Genomic DNA, 8,350 nt, shown 5'->3' with positions numbered 1-8,350 from the left:
TTTTTTTAAAAATTTAACTTATGGTATATCCGGAAATAAAATTATTTTTTAATTATAATAAATAATATGATAATTTATTTGTTTCAAAAAATAGACCCATATATAAAAATGAGAGGTGTGTTGTAAAACATGGATCGTGGATTTCCATAACCGGCCCATACACGACCCATACACGGCCCATGTACGTCCTAGTGTTTACGGCCCATTACCTATTTCCTATTCCTAGTCTGTTTTGTACTAAGGGTTTGTCTATCTCTATATATATGTAATGAACGATTGAATCAATAAGAATAAGAAAAGAGAAAACCTCCTTCGATTTCCCTAGTTTACAACACGTTATCAGCACGACTTGTTCTAAAAGTCCAACTGAGAAAACCCTAAAAACCCTAAGACCGCCGCCGCACAAAACCCTTGTTCGTTGAAGTCCGGTGATCAGGTTCTCGTCCGTGACTAGTCCGAGTTCGTGGTCCGATTCTGTCTGGGGTGAGTTCTGTTCGGAGATCTGTTCCTGTTCGAGCAGCAGTTCGAGTTCGTCATCGGTTCTTCCTCCTACCTAGGCCGAGGTTCGTGATCAAGAGAAAAGTAAAACCGAGGTCTTTAGCTCCCGGTTCAAATCCAGTCAACCTCCAAACGGTGGAAGGTAAACAATAATCAAACCCCCTTATAACCTATGAAATCAAATCTGATCTTAAATCTAAAGGAACCCTAAATCTACAAGTAGACAATCAACAAACATAAACCCTAAGCTTTAGACCCTAAAACTTTAAAACTCTAAAATCGGTTGTTATGAGGTTTAGGGCTGCTTAGATTGTTTGCAAATTAAACCGATTACGCAAAGATTAAAATACGATTATTATTGTTGATTGATTGCTTGAATTTAATTGTATGAAAACCCTAGAACTAAAACCTAAATTCGAAATTCACAGAGAGAAAGTTAAACCAATTGTTCTAGGTTGTTAGAATCCGATATTTGGTGTTTGTTTATTTATAATTAAAACCCTAAAACTAAGAAATTAAAATCAGAAATTATTATATGTTTTGCATGAAAGGTCAAAACAAATTAGGATAAATTCCAAATTAATTATAGACATTATCCTAAAATCCTAGAAAATATTTCCTAAAACTTTGTCCTAATCCTAACCTAGAAAAATGAAATTTTAAGAAAAGAAAAAATTTAGTAAAAAGGAAAACTTTGCATGCTAGATTATAATTGTTATCTAGGATTGTTGTCTCATGCTATTGAACCACAAAATTATGAGATAAAAACAAGACATAAACCATGAAAATTTGAGTATAAATAAGCATGGCATGGTTCGGTCTCAAATACCGCATGACCTAAATTTGTTGCATGGTTCGGTCTTAAATACCGCATGCTAATCGGATGCATGTTATTCTATTTTATAGATGGCAAAGCTCAACAACCTCTCCTATGCTGCCCTTAATGTCTCTGGAGACAACAACTTGCAATGGGCTTTGGACACTAAGATCCATCTGAAATCAAAGGACTTATGCGAATGCATTGAGGATGATGTTGAATGTGCCGACAAGGATAAGTACGAGGTAATTATGCATATACACCACCACCTTGCTGAGAGTCTCAAGAACCAGTACCTCACTGTTGAAGATCCTCTTCCTTTGGACAGAGTTGAAAAACAGATATGGACACCAAAAGACGGTGCTCCTCCCTAAGGCTCAATTTGATTGGAAAAACCTAAGGATCCAAGACTTCAAATCGTGGATGAGTATAACTCAGAGCTATTCAAGATAGTCTCAATCCTAAGGTTATGTGGTACTGAGGTTACTGAGAAGGACTTGCTAGAGAAGACATTCTCAACCTTTCACACCAATAACATATTGCTTCAACAACAATATCGTGAAAAGGGGTTTAAGACATATGCAAGCCTTATCTCTTGTTTGTTGCTTGCTGAGCAGAACAATGAGCTATTGATGATGAATAGTGCTTTGAGACCTCCGGGTAAGCTCCATTACCGGAAGCTCACAAGGTTGACATGGCAAAGAAAAATCCCAAAGAGCCTAAAGAGCCGAAAGAGACTAAAGAGTCTAACTATGTCCATAGGGACAAGTTTGGCTGTGGCCGTGGGAGAAGTGGACGTGGTGGTCCTGGTCGTGGGAGTTACCAAGGACACAATTTTGGTGGTCAAGGCCGTGGAAACCGATTCAGCTTCGGCAGAGGTTGGGGTAGAGGTCATGATATATTTAAACTGCAACATAAGACCAAGTCCACTTGCCATAGATGTGGTATGGATAACCACTGGATAAAAACATGCAGAACTCCTAAGCACCTTGTTGATCTCTATGAAGAGAATTTGAAAAAGAATCCAGAAGCTAACCTGGTTCATCTCGATGGTGAAGGTGATTTCGACCATGAGAAGGATGACCTGTTGGATTATGAAGCCTCTGATTGTTTGAGAGAGGATAATCAAACTCAAATGTGGTCTTGATTTAATTTTATATTTTATGCATTGCATTTGATTGGATTATTATTTTTGGTTTAAATTCAATGATTCAATGGTTTAAATTCAAGGATAAGAGATATTTTGTTAATCTCATAATGAAAAATGCCAATATTAGTACAATTGCGGGTATAGCAAGCCTTATTGAGGTCTACGGCCAGGCTCATATTTTATTACCTAATGGCACACATCTTGAAATAAGTGATGCCTTATATTCACCCAGCTCAAAGAGAAGCTTGTTAAGTTTTAAGGACATTCGTTTTAATGGTTTCCATGTTGAAACAAAGGGTGAAGGAACAAAGAATTCCTATATATTACTGAAATCACCCAAGGAAATAAGAATGTCCTAGAGTCTATACCCGCACTAGCCACTGGTCTTTACCATGCTAAGATAAATATGATAGAGGCTAATTTGGCAATGAATAAGACGTTCAATGAACAATTCACTTTATGGCATGACCGGCTTAGCCATCCGGGTTCTAACATGATGCGTAAGCTAATAATAAACTCTAAAGTGCACACTATAAAAGAGAGAAGAGTTATTCCTAAGAATCTCACGTGTGTAGTATGTGCACAAGGAAAACTCATTATAAGGCCATCACCAGTAAAAGTTACTAAAGAAACCTTAAATTTTCTGGAAAGGATACAAGGAGATATATGTGGACCAATACACACACCTTGTGGGACGTTTAGATATTTTATGGTCATGATTGATGCATCGACCAGATGGTCGTATGTTTGCTTATTGTCAACTTGAAACCTTGCGTTTGCTAGATTGCTGGCCCAGATTATACGTCTGCGAGCCCACTTTCCAGATTTTCCACTTAAGACTATACGTCTAGACAATGCTGGTGAATTTACATCCTAAGCGTTTAATGAATATTGTATGTCCATGGGGGTGAGTGTGGAACATCCTGTGGCACATGTCCATACACAAAATGGATTAGCTGAATTCTTCATTAAACGTATTCAATTGATTGCTAGGCCATTGCTTATGAGGTCGAAGCTTCCTATGTCGTCTTGGGGACACACAATATTACATGCAGCTGAATTAATACGTATCATGCCATCTAGTGAACATAAGTATTCACCATCCCAATTACAAACGGGTCATGAGCCAGATATATCCCATCTAAAAACATTCGGGTGTGCCATTTATGTACAAATTGCTCCACCACAGAGAACTAAGATGGGACCTCAAAGGAGGATGGAAATATATGTTGGGTATGCTTATCCCACCATTATTAAGTATCTTGAGCCAACTACGGGTGATTTATTTAAGACCAGATACGCGGATTGTCAGTTTGCCGAATCCGAATTTCCTATGTTGGGTGGAGAGAATAACAAGCTGTTCAAGGAATTATCATGGAATCAAACATCCTTAAATTGGCAAGATCCTCGGACTCTAGCATGTGAGGCAGAGGTCCAAAAGATTATACATTTGCAAAAGCTAGCTATTCAATTGCCAGATTCCTTTGCTGACCCAAAGAGAGTAACAAAATCGTACATACCAGCTTGTAATGCACCAGTACGTATTGATGTTCAAAAGGAACACAATAATAAAGTTGCTACAAAGTCTAAGGCCCGTTTGAAACGTGGTAGACCATTAGGTTCCAAAAATAAGAACCCTCTGAAATCTAAGAAATGTGCAAATCAAACCGAGGTTAAGGAAATAATAGACATGGCCGCGGCAAATACTAAGGCAACAAATGAGGTTTGGGACGCTGAACCTCAAGGTCCTGAAGGTATTGATAATAATGAGATCTTAGTCAATTATATCATGTCTGGAATACAATGGAATCGTAAAGATGTCGACATCGATGATGTATTTGCTTATAAGGTAGCACTTGAGATAAAATGAGGAACATGAACCCACGTCTATATAAGAGTGCACTCAAAGTAAAGATTGGTTAAAATGGAAAGAAGCCATTGACGTGGAGTTGAAATCCTTAAAGAAGAGGAATGTGTTTGGTCCGATCTTAAGGACACCATTCGATATAAAGCCAGTTGGACATAAATGGGTCTTTGTAAGAAAGATAAATGAGAATAATGAAATCTTGAGTATAAGGCACGGCTTGTAGCACAAGGATTCTCTCAAAGACCCAGAATAGATTATGAGGAGACATACTCCCATGTGATGGATGCAACGACTTTTAGATATTTGCTAAGTCTGGCTATAAGAGAAAAACTGGATTTGCGGTTAATGGATGTTGTAACCGCATACTTATATGGTCCACTGGATAATGAAATTTATATGAGATTACCAGAGGGTATTGAGCTCAAAGATAAGAGTGGTTCTCGAGAACAATACTGCATAAGGCTAAACAAATCCCTTTATGGACTGAAACAAAGTGGGCGAATGTGGTACAATAGATTGAGTGAGTACCTAGGCAAAGAGGGCTATAAGAATGATCCCATCAGTCCATGTATTTTTATAAAGAAGTTTGCAAACAAAGGGTATGTGATAATAGCAAGATATGTGGATGACTTAAATATCCTAGGAACCTCTGGGGAAATCGCCCAAACAGTCGAATATCTAAAGAAAGAATTCAAGATGAAAGACCTAGGCAAGACTAAATTCTGTTTGGGATTGCAACTTGAGTACATAAATGATGGAATCCTTGTGCATCAAATGGCATATACTGAAAAGGTACTCAAGAGGTTTACTATGGACCAAGCTCACCCATTGACTAGCCCAATGGTTGTGAGGAGCCTTGATTTGGATAAAGATCCATTCGGTCCAAAGAAGGACGATGAAGAAATTCTCGGTCCGGAAGTGTCAGACCTCAGTGCTATAGGAGCGTTAATGTTCTTGGCTAGCCACACTAGACCAGACATATGTTTTGCCGTGAACCTCCTAGCAAGATTTAGTTCTTGTCCGACCCAAAGGCACTGGAATGGTATCAAACATGTATTACGTTACCTACAAGGAACGACAAATTTGGGTTTATATTATACTAACTATAACAAAGAAGGTTTAGTTGGTTTTGCTGATGCAGGTTATCTATCGGATCCACATAATGCAAGGTCTCAAACCGGCTACGTGTTTACACACGGTGGTACAGTAATTTCATGGTGTTCGATGAAACAGACCATTGCGGCCACATCATCTAATCATGCCAAAATCCTAGCTATTCATGAAGCCAGCCGAGAGTGTGTGTGGTTGAGGTCGATGACTCAACACATCCGATCAGATTGTGGAATGGCCGATGACAAGAAATCGACTATTATATATGAAGACAATACGACCTGCATCGCACAGCTCAAGGAAGGTTATATCAAGGGAGATCGGACAAAGCATATTCTACCCAAGTTCTTTTTTCACACATGAACTACAAAAGTCCGGAGAAGTTCAAGTGGTACAAGTTTCATCTTGCGACAATTCAGCCGATCTCTTCACCAAGTCATTACCGACATCGACATTCAAGAAGCTCACGCACCAGATTGGAATGCGGAGACTTAAGGACTTCTAGGGATGCTTGGAACAGGGGGAGTAATGCGTGTTGTACTCTTTGTCCTTCACCATGGTTTTGTCCCAATGGGTTTTCCTGGTAAAGTTTTAATGAGGCAGTACCTCCAAGCGCATTACAAAGATCCTTCCTAGCATTTGCACGGTTATGTCATCCAAGGGGAGTGTTGTAAAACATGGATGGTGGATTTCCATAACCGGCCTATACACGGCCCATACACGATCCATGTACGTCTTAGTGTTTACGGCCCATGGCCGAAGACCCATTACCTATTTTCTATTCCTAGTCTGTTTTGTACTAAGGGTTTGTCTATCCCTATATATATGTAATGATCGATTGAATCAATAAGAATAATACAAGAGAAAACTTCCTTCGATTTCTCTAGTTTACAACAAGGTGAAGTATAAGGATAATTAACAAATTAATATGTTAAGTTAGATATCAAAAGATTTTATTTGATGAATAATTTAATAAAAGAAATTAATATGATAAGTTAGATGATATGATTCTTTTAAATATTCTCTTTAAGATTTTCGGTATAACCTATTTGTAACCAATTAATCTATCATTAATGTATAACCTATTTGTAACTAACTTATTAAAATTTTATAGTCTACAAAACAATGTTGTGTCCTTCCGTTTTATTATAAAGGGGATACAAAAGTTATCTACAACCGTTAACACTATATATATATATATATATATATGCAATTCACCATCGATTACAAGCACTACTAAACTATTACAATATCATATCAACAAAATAATAAACTCCTTGGTGTACCACGGGGTAAAACCTAGTACAATCTTATGAAATTTACATTACTGTACATGCTTTATTTACATACGTCTTAAGATAATTACACGGCAAAGTTTTCCTTTATCTAATTTGACACCAGATTTTCCTTTTTTTTTTCTCTTTGTAAGCTGATATTTCCAATTAGAATAGTACTAGATTTTTGTTTATTTTCCTTTTAAGTTTAACCAAAGGCGGTGTGAATTTTCTATATGAACAGACCTTACCCTCCTCTCATTGTATAATCATTCTTATTCCTCTCTCGAAATCGCAAACCCTAGATCGCTCTGCAAAAAGTTTCCTCAATACCTCTCTCAAGGTTTACGTTTCCCTGATCTCTTCAGCTCCTCTGTTCGATCTTTTGGTTCTATTCACTTCTTTACTATAAACTGAGATTATAAATTAGGGTTTCTCGTTTTTGCGTGTTTAATTTCCAGATGAATACGATGATGCAAATCCACGCAAAGACTCTTACAGAGAAAACCATAACCCTTGACGTTAAAAGTTCCGACACCATCAATAATGTCAAGGCACAGATTCAGGACAGAGAAGGGATTCCTCAAGACCAGCAAAGACTTATTTTTTCCGGTAAACTGCTAGACGATGGCCTTACTTTGGCTGATTACAATATCGAGAAAGAGTCTATTCTCCACTTGGCTCTTAGGTTGAGAGGAGGTATGCAAATCTTTGTTAAGACTCTTACTGGTAAGACCATAACCCTTGAGGTTGAAAGCTCCGACACGATCGACAACGTCAAGGCCAAGATCCAAGACAAGGAAGGCATCCCTCCGGACCAGCAGAGACTTATCTTTGCCGGTAAACAGCTTGAGGATGGTCGTACGCTTGCCGATTACAATATCCAGAAGGAGTCAACACTACACTTGGTTCTTAGGTTGAGAGGTGGCATGCAAATATTTGTAAAAACCCTCACCGGAAAAACCATTACTCTAGAAGTTGAAAGCTCTGACACCATTGACAATGTCAAGGCGAAGATCCAAGACAAGGAAGGAATCCCTCCGGACCAACAGAGACTTATCTTCGCTGGCAAGCAACTTGAGGATGGTCGAACCTTAGCAGATTATAACATCCAGAAAGGGTCAACTCTGCATTTGGTTCTTCGTCTGAGAGGTGGCATGCAGATATTTGTCAAGACCCTTTCCGGAAAAACCATAACATTAGAGGTTGAAAGCTCAGACACGATTGACAATGTTAAGGCCAAGATCCAAGACAAGGAAGGGATCCCTCCGGTCCTGCAGTGACTTATCTTTGCGGGCAAGCAACTTGAGGATGGTCGGACCCTTGCGGATTACAACATCCAGAAGGAGTCTACACTTCACCTTGTTCTGCGTCTCCGTGGTGGGATGCAGATATTTGTCAAGACTTTGACGGGCAAGACCATCACTCTAGAGGTCGAGAGCTCTGATACGATTGACAATGTGAAGGCCAAGATTCAAGACAAAGAAGGGATCCCACCGGACCAGCAGAGACTAATCTTTGCCGGAAAACAACTCGAAGATGGTCGCACTTTAGCGGATTACAATATTCAGAAAGAGTCAACTCTTCACCTTGTTCTCCGTCTCCGTGGTGGAAGCTTCTGAACAAGAACTATG

General features: G+C 38.8%; 1 pseudogene; it reads left to right on the top strand.

Annotated features, from left to right (window-relative positions):
- LOC104724026 overlaps positions 7,190 to 8,350 on the top strand; it is a 2,114-nt pseudogene continuing 953 nt past the window's right edge.

Source organism: Camelina sativa, chromosome 11 (genome assembly GCF_000633955.1).
Source record: "Camelina sativa cultivar DH55 chromosome 11, Cs, whole genome shotgun sequence".
Taxonomy (NCBI): Eukaryota; Viridiplantae; Streptophyta; class Magnoliopsida; order Brassicales; family Brassicaceae; genus Camelina; species Camelina sativa.
This window is presented reverse-complemented; position numbering and strand designations above follow the sequence as displayed.